The sequence below is a fragment of the Lepus europaeus genome, chromosome 22, assembly GCF_033115175.1.
Source record: "Lepus europaeus isolate LE1 chromosome 22, mLepTim1.pri, whole genome shotgun sequence".
In the NCBI taxonomy this organism is placed as follows: Eukaryota; Metazoa; Chordata; class Mammalia; order Lagomorpha; family Leporidae; genus Lepus; species Lepus europaeus.
The window spans coordinates 6,794,674-6,808,021 of NC_084848.1; positions in this window are offsets into that span (position 1 = coordinate 6,794,674).

Below are 13,348 nucleotides of genomic sequence, written 5' to 3' on the forward strand. Positions count from 1 at the left end.
CAATCACAACCACCGGCAGCTTAGACGCCAGCAGAGCACTGAAAACCCCGCCCCCCAGGAACCGTGGCCGTCACCGGCTCCCAAGGGACCAGCAGGGGGGGCTGTTAGTTCAGCTGTCCTGGGATTGCAGGTCTGGCTGAGACACACGGACCAACAGAGGAGCCACAGACTTAACCAGGAGGTGTGGGAAGCGAGACAGCAACAGGGCGCCTGGACAAGTTCTTGAGGCGTCCCAGCGGAGGGACCTCAGAGTGCCCAGACATGCCAGGCTGATGCTGGGCCTGCACACGCGTGCTGAGCAGAGGTGCAAGGAAACCCCGGGGGCTTGACTTGTCCCACGGCAGGTGCTCTGCTCCGTCTGCAGGGGGCGGAAGCCTCGCTTGCTCCAGGTGTTTGGACACAGCATTGCCCAATCACCGACTGACCGTAGACCTGGGCAGTCCTAGCAAAGCTAGGCTCCCAAGCAACAAAAGCAAACTTTAAAGTGTGAGTGGAGAAATCTACAGCAAAGCAGACGGCACCCACTCAGTGCCAGAAGCCGTCCAACGGCAATCGATGGCAACAACCATCCCCTTTGGAAGGTGAGGATCAGAATCCAGAGTAGCTATGCTAATAATCTTAAATATTCAGCATCTAAAGTTTTTATTACTTTATTCTATTTGAAAGGCAGAGAGACAGAGATCCGTCATCCACTGCTCGACTCCGCAGCTGCCTGCCATGGCAGAGCCCAGGCCACATGCAGGAGCCAGGACTCGGTCTGGGTCTGCCGCATGGGTGGCAGGGACCCAGCTACGTGAGCCATCGCCAAGGCCTCCCAGGTACCTGTTAGCACGAAGCCAGGATGGGAGTGGAGCTGGGACTCAACGCACGCACTGTGATATGGGCTGCAGCGTCCCAGGCATTGCCCAGGCCACTGCCCTGAAGACGTTCAATGTTCCACAAGGAGTTCCGGGATCAGCAAAGAACCGGGCGGTACAGCAGCAGAGGGAGGGAAGGCAACCGTGGAGGCTCTCAGGACACCCAGATGTCCGAAATAGCAGGCTGGTGCCGTGGCTTAACAGGCTAATCCTCCGCCTTGCGGCGCCGGCACACCGGGTTCTAGTCCCGGTCGGGGCTCCGGATTCTATCCCGGTTGCCCCTCTTCCAGGCCAGCTCTCTGCTATGGCCCGGGAAGGCAGTGGAGGATGGCCCAAGTGCTTGGGCCCTGCACCCGCATGGGAGACCAGGAGAAGCACCTGGCTCCTGGCTTCAGATCAGCGCGATGCGCAGGCCGCAGCAGCCATTGGAGGGTGAACCAACGGCAAAAAGGAAGACTTTTCTCTCTGTCTCTCTCTCTCATTATCCACTCTGCCTGTCAAAAAAAAAAAAAAAAAAAAGATTAAAAAAAAAAAAAAACGAAATAGCAGACAGAAGCAGGTATTTGTAGATTAAAAAACGAAAAACTAACGGCGATTGTCTTCCCAAAAACTAAAGGGAAGTATGATGATAAATACTCAAGAAATAGAGGGAAATTATTAAAAAGAACCAATTGGAAACTCAGGAACCATAAGGTAAAATAACTTACATGAAGACTTCACAAGGGAGGCTCAACACCGTAATCGCAATGGCGGAAGACAGAACCCACAGGGGTCTTGAAAGCACGCGGGACAGGGAGCAGCACGCCACCGTGAGCGACAGCTACCCCAGAGGGGGCGCCGAGAGAAGACAGCGTGGAGACACGGTGGCCAGACTTCCCCAGACTGGCCACAACACGGTACACTGTAGAGGCTTGATGAGCCACAAGTTGGCCCAATGCACAGAGACCCGCCCCAATTAACCACAGTCACAGTGCTAAGTGACAAAGAGGACATCATGAAAGGAGCAAGGGAGGAGCCGCGGGAGGACTGACGGCCGCCCCTCCTTGGACACCACTGGGCCTGAGGCAGCGCGGGGACAAAGCGAGGCTGAGGAGACACTGTCAGCTGAGACCCTCTGCCCACCGACGCCATCCTGCAAAGAGTGCACTGAAGGGACTGGCGCTGTGGCACACTGGGTTAAGTCGCCGTCTAGTGCTGGCATCCCACATGAGTTCCGGCTGCTCCACTTCCAATCCAGCTCCCTGCTAATGCCCCTGGGGAAGACTGCAAAAGTGCTTATTTGAGAGGTAGAGTTACAGACAGAGAGAGGGAGAGACAGAGAGAGAGAGAGATCTTCCATCTGCTGGGTCACTCCCCAGATGGCTACAATGGCTGGGCCGATCCAAAGCCAGAAGCCAGGAGCTTCTTCTGTTGCCCATGTGGGTGCAGGGGCCCAAGCACTTGGGCCATCTTCCACTGCTTTCCCAGGCATGGGAGACTTGGAAGAAGCTCCTGGCTCCTGGCTTCAAATCGGCGCAGCTCCGGCCGTTGTAGCCATCTGGGGAGTGAACCATCGGATGGAAAACCTATCTCTCACTCTCTGCCTCTCTTCTCTCTGTGTAACTCTGACTTTTGAATAAATAAATAAATATTTTTTAAAAAGATTAAAAAAAACCCATAAATTACCAAAACAAGGGAAGTAGAATGTAACGGTTAATTGCATGTGTCAGCCTGGGTTGGGGGGTACCCGGGATGCTGGAACATTGTTTCTGGGGGTGGATTTCCAGCAGAGATCGGGGTTTGAATAAGAAGACGGCCCTCGACAGCAGGGGCTTAGCCAACCCATTGCTTAGGACAGAAAAGACAGGAAGGGCAAATGTGCTCCCTTTGTGGCCGAGGTGTCCTTGGCCTCCTGCACCCAGACATCAGAGCTCCAAGCCCTTGGACTTCACACTCTAAACTTACACCTGGGTTTGGGAGCCTTTGGTCCCAGACCCGTCACACACTGCCTTTCCCGGCTTCCCCGCCTGGAGACGGCTGATCGTGGGACTCGTCAGCCTCCGTACGTGAGCGAGCCAAACCCACAGCGAGTCCCCTCCCATGCATCTGTGTGCTTGCATTGGTTCTGCCTCTGCAGAACCCTGACGGATACAGTGAGTAAAAGTTAAAATTCATAAAATAATAATCTTATTAATTAAATAATAGTTTAGTGATTAAATAGAATTGCTATCAATGATCTAAATAAAAAACAAGGCTGCAGTAGGCATTTGGTCCAACAGTCAAGGCGCCCAGTTATGGGGCACCCACATCGCGTCTCAAAGTGCCTGGGTTCAAGTTCCAGCTCTGCTTGATTCCAGCTTCCTACTACTGTGCCCCCCGGGAGGCAGCAGGTGACGGCTCTGGTGCTCTGGACCCTGCCACCCATGTGGGAGACCCAGACGGGGTTCCCAGCTCCTGGCTTTGGCCTGGCTCAGCCCTGACTGTTGCAGGCCTTGGGGAAGTAAATCAAGGGATGGAAACTCTCTCTCTCTCTATTTCTCTCTCTCTGTCTCTCTCTCTCTTTCTCTCCCTCCACCCCTCCCCCCATCTCTCTCCCTCTCTCTCCCTCTCCCTCTCTCTCTCTCTCTCTCTCTCTCTTTCTCTCTCTCCTCCACCCCCCGTCTCTCTCCCTCCCTCTCCCTTGGCCATTCAAATAAAGTGAAAATAAATGACATTTTTTGAAAAAGAAGAAACGGTACAAATCCTTTAAGAGCTTTTTCGGAAGATGTATTCAGTTACACAACACAGCCAGAAGTGACTTCACAAGAAAATAAAGCCATAGGTTACCGCCCTCAGGAACACAGATGTAAGATTCTCTAACAAACAGTAGCAGCCCAATCTAGCCATATAGGAAAAGGATGGTTATTCACCACGACCAAGGGGGATCTGGCCCAGAAATGCGAGGTTGGTATCAACCGATTCATATAACAGCCTTGTAATAGCCATGAGATGGATCTGAATAGACACTGAAAAACTTCAGCCATGGGGCTGGTGCTGTGGCGCAGCAGGTAAAGCCACACCTGCAGTGCCGGCATCCCATATGGGCGCTGGTTCTAGTCCCAGCTGTTGCTCTTCCGATCCAGCTCTCTGCTACGGCCTGGGAAAGCAGTAGAAGATGCCCAAGTCCTTGGACCCCTGCACCCACGTGGGAGACCTGGAAGAAGCTCCTGGCTCCTGGCTTCGGATCGGCGAAACTCCAGCTGATGTGGCCAATTAGGGAGTGAACCAGCGGATAGAGGACCTCTCTCTCTCTCTCTCTCTCTCTCTCTCTGCCTCTCTGCCTCTCTGTAACTCTGACTTTCAAATAAATAAAGAAATCTTTAAAAAAAAAAAAAAAAAAAAAAAACCTTCGAGCAAATCTAAAGCCCAGCCATGACGGAAGCTCTCCACAAAGCAGAAATAGAAGAGAAATCCGTCGACTCCTCATGTCACTGCTCACACCATCGGGGCCGGCGGAAGGCTGGGCGCTTTTCCCAAAGACGCCAGGCGGCCCAGCAGCTCCCCTCCTCGGCCTCTGTTCTCGAGAAACGGAAGCATCCTTGGCATCCTTGTGTGTGAATGCCCACGGCAGCAAAGTCCCAACCCAACCCTAGTGTCCAGCAGCCGTGAGGGGGTGAGCCAGCTGCGGTGCACCCACACACAGGGGTTGTACTGGCCATGCAAGGCCACCCAGTGCTCGCACCCACGAACATGCGGCCGCTTAGAGGAGCCAGGAGCGCCAGGTGCCCGTCAAAGGCCACGTGTCACGTGACTGTGCAGACAAGACACGTCAGAGAGCCCACAGAAGACGTGCGTTAGGAAAGCACCACGCATGCATTTTCACTTGTTTTTTGCATCCCGTTTCTCTAAGAACCTGTGCGGTACCCACAGGGCATTTCTCACAGCACGGCTGCAGGACCCTCAGGGAGCCCACGCCCCTTCCAGCCCTCCAGAGAGCGGAGCCCGCGGCTCCTTCCCCAGCTGGCCAAGATGTACGGCTGCCAGGGGGCTCTCTCCTGCAGACAGGCAGAGGCCCACGTTAGGAAGCCTCGCGACCAAGGCCCAAAGCAGCCTGTGAAGCCTGTGGCTCCGCGTGTGGAGCTGAGAAGGTTCTGGATCCTCTCCAGGATGCAGGGCAGAGGGAGGAACCACAGGTAGACAGCTCGGGGAGGCACCACCGGGCCCGGAGGACTGCAGGATGGCGGCGGGCTTCCTGGACAGGTCGTGAGAACTGTCCCTGTGCGGGCCCAAGCTCCACCAGGACCGGCAGACATGTCAAGCTGAGCGTTCGCACAGGCCCCAGCCAGCTCCGACAAAAGCGCTCTCTGGCTCCCTCCGCGACCTTCAGCTCCCCCAGCCCCGCGCTGACTGGGTTCCACCTGACAGTGACTGGAGGAGGGGCAGAGTTGTGACCGCCGGGACACGGGACAGGGACGCCGGGCGGGAGTGAAGGCTGACCGGGCTCTGGAACTCTGCCACAGCTGGTCACGGCTCTCCCTGACCGCTCGGGGTCCCTCTCTGGCCTCAGCGCCCTTGACTGCTGCCCGCCGGGTCCTTGGTGGCTGCTGTGGGTGTGTGAGGGGATGAATGCCAAGCAGGCGCAGAGGGCAAACCCTACAGAGCGGCAGGCGGGACACACCTCCCCTAGCCCCACTCTCTCTGCTGTGTCCCCAGACCAAAAGGCCGTGTGATGTGTGTGTGCGCCCTGTGCCTCACTGCCAGGCCCTGAGCATGGCTCCCTGCCCCATGACATCCAGCTTCCCCGTGTGTCACCTGCCTGCCGCCACTCCATCGGGACAGCAAGCCAGGACTCGCAAGCAGCTCACAGACCTTCCTCGCTGAGAAAAGTAAAACTCTCTCTCTCTCTTTAGAAAAATTGTTTTTAAAAATTTTTACTTATTTGAAAAGCAGAGAGACAGAGACAAAGAGAGAGAGCGATTGTGCCTCTGCTGGTTCACTCCCCGAATGCCCACGAGGGCTGGGTCTGTGCCAGGCCAAAGCCGAGGCCGACCTCAGTCTAGGTTTCCCACGTGGGTGGCAGGGACTCCAGGGCTTGAGTCGTTAGCACCGGCACTGGCAGGAAGCTGGACTTGGAAGTGGGGCCAGGACTCGAACTCCTACTCTCCCGTATGGGGTGCACGTGCCGCAGGCGGCTTCTTAACACGGTCCCCAAACACTCACCAGAAAGCTTGATTCTCAGCTCAGCCCAGCTCTTCCTCCTTGCTCCTCCCGACCAACGTGAAGCCAAGAAAACAGCAGCCAACAGCCCCGCAGAGTGGGCTCCTTGGGGTTTAATATTCTCGCGTGGAACTCACTCCTCCATCTAACCACCAGATAGCGAGCTGGACCCCACAACAGGCTCTCAGGTAGGCACTGCAGAGTCAGTGTGTGGAGGCCCACGTAGCAAACACAGCCCATACTGTGTCAACAAAGGCGCATGACTGTGTCCCAATAAAACTTTATTGACAGAAAGATGCAGCGGCCAGAGTCGGCCCCCAAGCCTTAGTTTGCCAACTCCTAACCCAAGACTACAAAGAAGAATAGATACCTCTGTGCATCGTGTGTGTGTGTGTGTGTGTGTCTGTGGATGTCGGAAATTGTGCAAAACTTAGAAAAACAAGCCCTGATCCCAATGAGCTCCACTTTGGATGCAGCTCCTGCCAGTGGGCATGGGGAGGCGGCTGGTGAAGGTTCACGCACTTGACTCCCACGTGGGAGACCGGGATTGAATTCCAGTCCCCCGGCTTCAGCCTGGCCCAGGGTTGTTGTGGGTATTTGGGGAGTGAACCAGCAAATGGAAGAAGGTGCTCGCTCGCTCTCTCTCTCTCTCTGAATTTCAAATAAAGTTAAAATAAATAAATAAAAATTGGGTGGAGCGACATTTTGGCACAGGGTGTTAAGCCACTACCTGCACTGCTAGCATCCCATGTCAGAGTGCCAGTTCAAGGGGCTGGTGCTGTAGCATAGCAGGTAAAGCCGCTGCCTGTGACACCGGCATCCCACATGGGTGCTGGTTCAAGTCCCAGCTGCTCCACTTCTGATCCAGCTCCTGCTAATGTGCCTAGGAAAGCAGCAGAGGATGGCCCAAGTGGTTGAGCCGCTGTCACCCACGTGAGAGACCCAGAAGAAGCTCCTGGCTCCAGCCTGGTCCAGCCCCAGCCATTGTGTCCATTTGGGGAGTGAGCAAGCGGATGAAAGATTCTCTCTCTCCCCCTCTCTGTAACTCCGACTTTCAAATAAATAAATAAATTTTTTAAAGTGCCAGCTCAAGCCCAGGCCTCTCTGCTTCCTGCTAATACACATGAGAAGGTGGTGGGTGAGTGTCCGAATACTTGGGCCCCTGCCACCCATGCATGAGACCAGGAAAGAGCTTCTGGCTCCTGACTTCAGCCTGGCCCAGCCCTGGCCGTTGTGGCCATTTGGGGAGTGAAATAGCAAATGGAAGATCTCTCTGCTTCTCTCCCTCTCTATCTCTGTCACTCCCTGTAGTCCTGCCTTTCAAATAAATATATCTTTAAAAATAAAAGATGCAGGACCAGCAGGTAAAGCCACCGCCAGCTGTGCTGGCATCCCATATAGATGCCGGTTCAAGTCCCGGCTGCTCCTCTTCCAATCCAGCTCTCTGCTGTGGCCTGGGAAAGCAGTAGAAGATGGCTCAGGTCCTTGGGCCCCTGCACCTGCATGGAAGACCTGGAAGAAGCTCCTGGCTCCCAGCTCCTGGCTTCAGGTCAGCGCAGCTCCGGCTGCTGCAGCCATTCTGAGGAGTGAACCAGTGGATGGATCTCTTTCTCTCTCTCTCTCTCCCTCTCTCTGTCTCTCTGCCTCTGCCTCTCTGTAACTCTGCATCTCAAATAAATAAAGCAAATCTTTAAAAAAATAAAAAATAAAAGATGTGCCTCCACTACTGTCTTCCATTTGCCCTGCACGCCCTGACCCCCATCTTCAGCTCGTGGGGCTCTCCCCACCCCACGCCTTTCCACCTTCCTTTCCCCGGCTAACCGTCGGTCATCTTCCGAAAGTCAGCGCAGGCCCCACTGTCTCCTCTGCAACCTGTGGCCTTGGTGTGTGGGACCTTGGGCAAAACAGGACTGGCGCCAGGATTGGCTGCATAACAGGTGCTCCTCACAGAGCCGGGCCCACTGTCAGCAGCTCCGGGCCAGCAGGGGTCATATCAAGTGCCCCATGCCACCCTGTCCCCTACCTTTGGCTCTGGACTGCTTCCTTGTCTGGCCAACGGCAGGATGAGACGCCACAGCGCTGCCCTGGAGCCTGCACAGTGCCTGGCGTGGAGCAGGTGCGGAGAAGGTGCTGAGCAATCAGAGGAAAGACAAAATCACCCTCAGGGGCCGTGTGGTGCAGTGGGTGCTGCTCTGTCCTCGACTGCTGGTCCCTGGTCCAAGCCTCGGCTCACTTGTCTTGAAAACGGAGATGATGACAGTGAGTGGGGAGGTGGCACACTCCGGAGCCTGTTTCAGCGTGCACGGGCTGCAGGCGACAGCTCGCGGTAGGGCCCTGGACCTCGGCACAGCCCCGGGTAGGCACACCCAGCCCCTTGCCGTCTTCTCCCTACCAGGATGGCTAGGCAGAGTGGACACCTGGGGGCACGCAGGTGGGCTGTGCTGTCTTGGACAGGAGGCAGCACTTTCTCTGTGGGGTTGGCCCAGCACAGGAGGCAGGTTAGTGGGGGCTGGGTTCTACCCGGGAGCCCCTGGGGAAGCTGGCTCTGCAGCCCATGGCCTGTGCCACCTCCACTGCCCTCTCTCCTCTCCTCTCCTCATCCCTGCCCTGTTTTCTGCCTCCCTTCCTCTCTGACACCGTCTCTCTGTCTCTCCTTCCCTGTCTTGTCGCCCCCTCTCTCTCTCCCTCTCCTTCTCTTTCCCTCTCTCTCTCCCTCTCCCTCTCTCTCCCTCTTTCCCTCTTTCTCCCTCTCTCTCTTTCTGCCTCTCTCTCTCCCTCTTTCTCCCTCTCTCTCTCCCTCTTTCCCTCCCTCTCTCTCCCTCTTTCTCCCTCTCTCTCTCTCTGCCTCTCTCTCCCTTTCTCTCCTTCTTTCTCTCTCCCTCTCTCTCTCCCTCTCTCTCCCTTTCTCTCCTTCTTTCTCTCTCCCTCTCTCTCTCCCTCTCTCTCCTTCTTTCTCTCTCCCTCTCTCTCTCTCCCTCTTTCTCCCTCTCTCTCTCCCTCTTTCTCTCCCTCTCTCTCCCTCTTTCTCTCTCTCTCTGCCTCTCTCTCCCTTTCTCTCCTTCTTTCTCTCTCCCTCTCTCTCTCCCTCTCTCTCCCTTTCTCTCCTTCTTTCTCTCTCCCTCTCTCTCTCCCTCTCTCTCCTTCTTTCTCTCTCCCTCTCTCTCTCCCTCTTTCTCCCTCTCTCTCTCCCTCTTTCTCTCCCTCTCTCTCCCTCTTTCTCTCTCTCTCTCTGCCTCTCTCTCCCTTTCTCTCCTTCTTTCTCTCTCCCTCTCTCTCTCCCTCTCTCTCCCTCTCTCTCCTTCTTTCTCTCTCCCTCTCTCTCCCTTTCTCTCCTTCTTTCTCTCTCCCTCTCTCTCTCCCTCTCTCTCTCCCTCTCTCTCCCTCTCTCCTCTCTCCTTCTTTCTCTCTCCCTCTCTCTCCCTCTCCCTCCCTCTCCCTCTCTCTCTCCTTCTCTCTCTTTCCCTCTATCCCTCTCTCTCTTTCCCTCCCTCTCTCTGCCATCCTTCTAATCTTATTCATCACACATCCCCTGCTTTACTCTCCATCCTGTGCAAAGAATCCTCACCCTGCTGCCTCCAGGCGAAGTCGGGGGAGAAGAATGAATTTTTCATTTGTTTTTCCATTATTCTGCTCCTGTGCCCAAGAAAGTGGAACTCCAGTCCCTCTGTAGGTGACACACCTTGATCTCCAAGTTTTGCTTTGTCATTTCCCATAAAAGTAAAACCATCTCAGAAAGTCTGGTGTGGGCCCAGGGACCGGAGGCCGAGCCCATGGGCGCATCCGGTGCCCCTCGCCTGGGGTGGGGGTGGGGGGCAGTCCCGGGAGATGGCCGCCTCCTCTGGCTTCCGGCCCCAGCGGGAGGGAGGGACCTGTCAGAAAGTCTGAGTTCCCAGGGATGCAGGAGCTAAAAGTTATGTTTGCAAGCAGGGACTCTGGCTGCAGGCACAGCACACGCACACACACGCACACACGTGCGCGCGCACACGCACAGGAGGTCCCATGCACCTCTCACGCGCAGCCTGGCAAACGCTTCCTGGAGCCAGCTCTCAAGTCCCTGGACAGTGTGACAAGGAGGACCGTGGGGACAGCACATCTCAGCCACCAGCTCTGCCCCCTGTTGCTGCTGCTTTGAAACAGGAGCGAGCCCCGGGCTCTGGCTTTGGTCTGGCCCAGCGGACTGTGGCAAGCATTTGGGGTGTGAGCCCGTGGATGGAAGATCTCTCTCTCTCTCTCTCTCTCCCTCCCTCCCCCCTCTGCCTCTCTCTTGGTTTCTACATTCCAAATAAATTTTTAAATGAAATGAAAACTTAATGAAGAGGAGCTGAACCAGGATCCGCTCACCTGGATCTGGTTCGTGTCTGCCTTGGGGACATCCCGTCCCTCCGTGCCCATCTGCTCCCCAGGGCACGACAGAGCTCAGTGAGACCAGACTGGTGCCAGCCGGGAGTGCCCGGGGTCATCCAGTGCTGCCCGAAGGACCACCGGGGTTGTGCTCGTCACACCGCTGGCTCCTTGTCATCCCCTATGCCTCGGCCGGTCACCCTATCCAAACCCGCGGGTGTCTTCCTTAGCGTCTCCTCGCTTCTGGATTGGTTCCCTCCTGGTGGCTTGGCTGTCATGCCGTACTTGTTGGCATACCTTACCCCTGGAATGCGAGTCCCCCTGGGCGGGGACCTTGCTTCTTTCCTCGATGTGACACCCCTCACACCTGGCACAGGGCCTGCCTGGCACGTCGCAGGATGAGCAATATTTCCAGTGAATGAATGAACAGGGTCATCTCGTCCAGTGACGGACAGGCCCCGGGGGGGAGCTGACATGGCCAGGTGGGGGACGCAGGAGAGGGGTCCTGTGCCAAGGCCCTGCCCGTGCCCTCAGCTCCAGGTCAGCTGGCAGAGCCCCCGCCCCCACCCTGGTTGGGTTTCTCCCGTTAGCTAAGGGCCCCTTGACAAGAATTTCGTCCCTGGCCGCTGCCTACCCTGTCAAGCCAGGCCCGTTTCCTTTGGAGTCATGATTAAAATCACATATTCACCAGCTGTTTTTTTTTCCTAGATTTAATTGCCCAGGCTCCGATTTGCATATTAAAAGCACTAATTAGCCCCTCCGAGTGCTTGGGCACGGAGAGTGCAATAACTGGTCACGGCGTCCCTGAAGACCCGTCCCCAGCGCTCCGGGCGAGGATCGGATGGCGGCCGAGCCCTGAGCACAGAGAGGCAGCCTTTGTTTCCAGCATTCGGGGACTGGGACGCTCCTGCACGGCCCCCGCGTGGCTCTGCTCCTCTTTGAAGTGTCGTGTTTGATCTGTTCGCTTGTCTGTCGGTTTCTGTTTTAACTCCTTGGGAGCGCCTGTTTTAACCCCTCCCGGCCACTCTGGGCTCTGAGTCCCAGGAGCTGTGGGCAGCCCGGGGTGGAGGGTGAGCCCGAGTCCAGGGACGGACGGACAGACGGACGGACGGATGGAGGAGCCGTCTCCTCTCGCAGGCTCTCCCGTCCTGTCTTCCATTGAGGGCGAGAAGCGGTAATTCTAGCGTGCCGGCCCCTTTAAATTATTCCTTTCCTGGAACCACACAAGGCAATCGCTAATTGCTGTTGTTATTATTTCCTTAAAAATAAAATCGGGGAATGTGTGTGAGTGGGGACGAGGGGGGCCGCGCATAAAAGCTGTCAGCCGTGCAGCGGGAGCCCACAGTGGGGGGAGGCCCCAGGTCGCCCACGCAGCCACCACCCAGGCCCTGCTCAGGGGCCCTGGCTTCTCTGCCCAGTGCTCTGGGAGGGAAACTGAGGCCGGAGTCTCGCAGGCGCCGACACAGGCCAACCGGGACCTGGCTGGGGAGCCGGTCCCAGAATCTCAGAAATTGCAGCCTGGCATCACACATGCTGCTCCCCCAGACCCTGGCTTTGCACAGACAAACAGCCCCTCCTGGAGGGCCCGCAGCCTGCGGGGGCTGGGCCACAGCAGAGAGAGCCAGATGGCGGCTGTGCGAGCACCAGGGGGCAGGGCCAAAAACCGTCAGTGGGAAGACAGGGCTGGCAAGAGTACCTCTTTCTTTCCCGATCCAGCTCCGACGGCTGGAGCTCCGGAGCTGTGGGCTTCAGGCGACCGAACCTGAGTAGTTGGGACCCGAGTGCCTGTAGATGGCTTGACACAGACAGGACAGCCCGCCCAAGCCCTCCCACACAGATCGGGTCCCGCTGCCTGCCCACCCCACCCCCAAACCCCACCCCGCGTGCCCCTGCACCTGCTGGCACAGAAGCCCAAATGCCCTTGCAGCCCTTCTGGGCTGACCGGGCGGTGGTCACACGGGCCTGCCTCGTCCCCAGGCTCCCAAGATGTTCTTGGGGCACCTTGCCTGCGCAGCCATGGGGGTGCAGGGGATTCAGAAGGCAAGTGGGAGGGCAGGGGTGTCGCCTTGACTCTGTCCAGCCATGCCAGCGAAACCGCACAGGCGGCTGGTGTTGCGAGTCCTGGAAACCAGGGGTAAACGGCAAGGGTCCCCCTAACGGTCGGCACAAAAGCTACGGGAGCAGAAAGCAGGGTGACAGCACCAGGCTGAGCTCCGCAGGCAGAAGCTTTCTCCTCGGCTGAGTAAAGTTTTGTAGCTGGCAGCCCAGACACGAACTCCCGGAAAGGAAAGAGCAGCAAACAATGGGAGGGCAGCAGGAGGCTGCTTCTCCCTGGGTCTCCGGAGGGTGGTCATAGGGAATGGAGGAGACAGCGCCCCCTGCAGGCAGGAGCCCAAGCCCATCTGCAGGGGGCAGAGTGATGGGTGGGCTGGGAAGAGCTGGCCCAAAAGCCATGGGGAGATCATACTAGGGTCAGCCGTGGAGAGGGCTGGGTGCTTGATCCGGGTTTGCCAAGTGCCTGCGGTCAGTGGAGTACCCTGTTCCCAAGGAGATGTGGGGACCCTCCCTCCCGCCAGCATCCCAGCACCAGGAATGCAGGAGAAGGGCCTGTGGGAACGGGGGAAGGAGGGAGTGACATCACTGGTGAGAGGACCTTGGCCTGAACTTGGATGGAGCCTCAGGCTACAACTGACAAAGTCCCCAGCTCCACCAAGAGATACACCTGCTCTGGGAAAAAGGTGCTTCCCAGGGAGGGTAGGCGTTGCCCCAGGGGGAGGAGGGATCTTTCCAATGAGCGGGGCAGGCAACCAAGCCGGTGCATGGCTGAGAAGTGGCCCCAGCTGCGCTGATTTGGGGAACTGGGTTCCCAGGGGCTGTCAGAGACCATCGGCTGCCGCAGCCAGGGCCCTCTTGGCTCTGGGATCTGGGTGATAATTGGCCAGTGTGCGGCTGCCAGGGGCCTGTGGCCAGGGAGC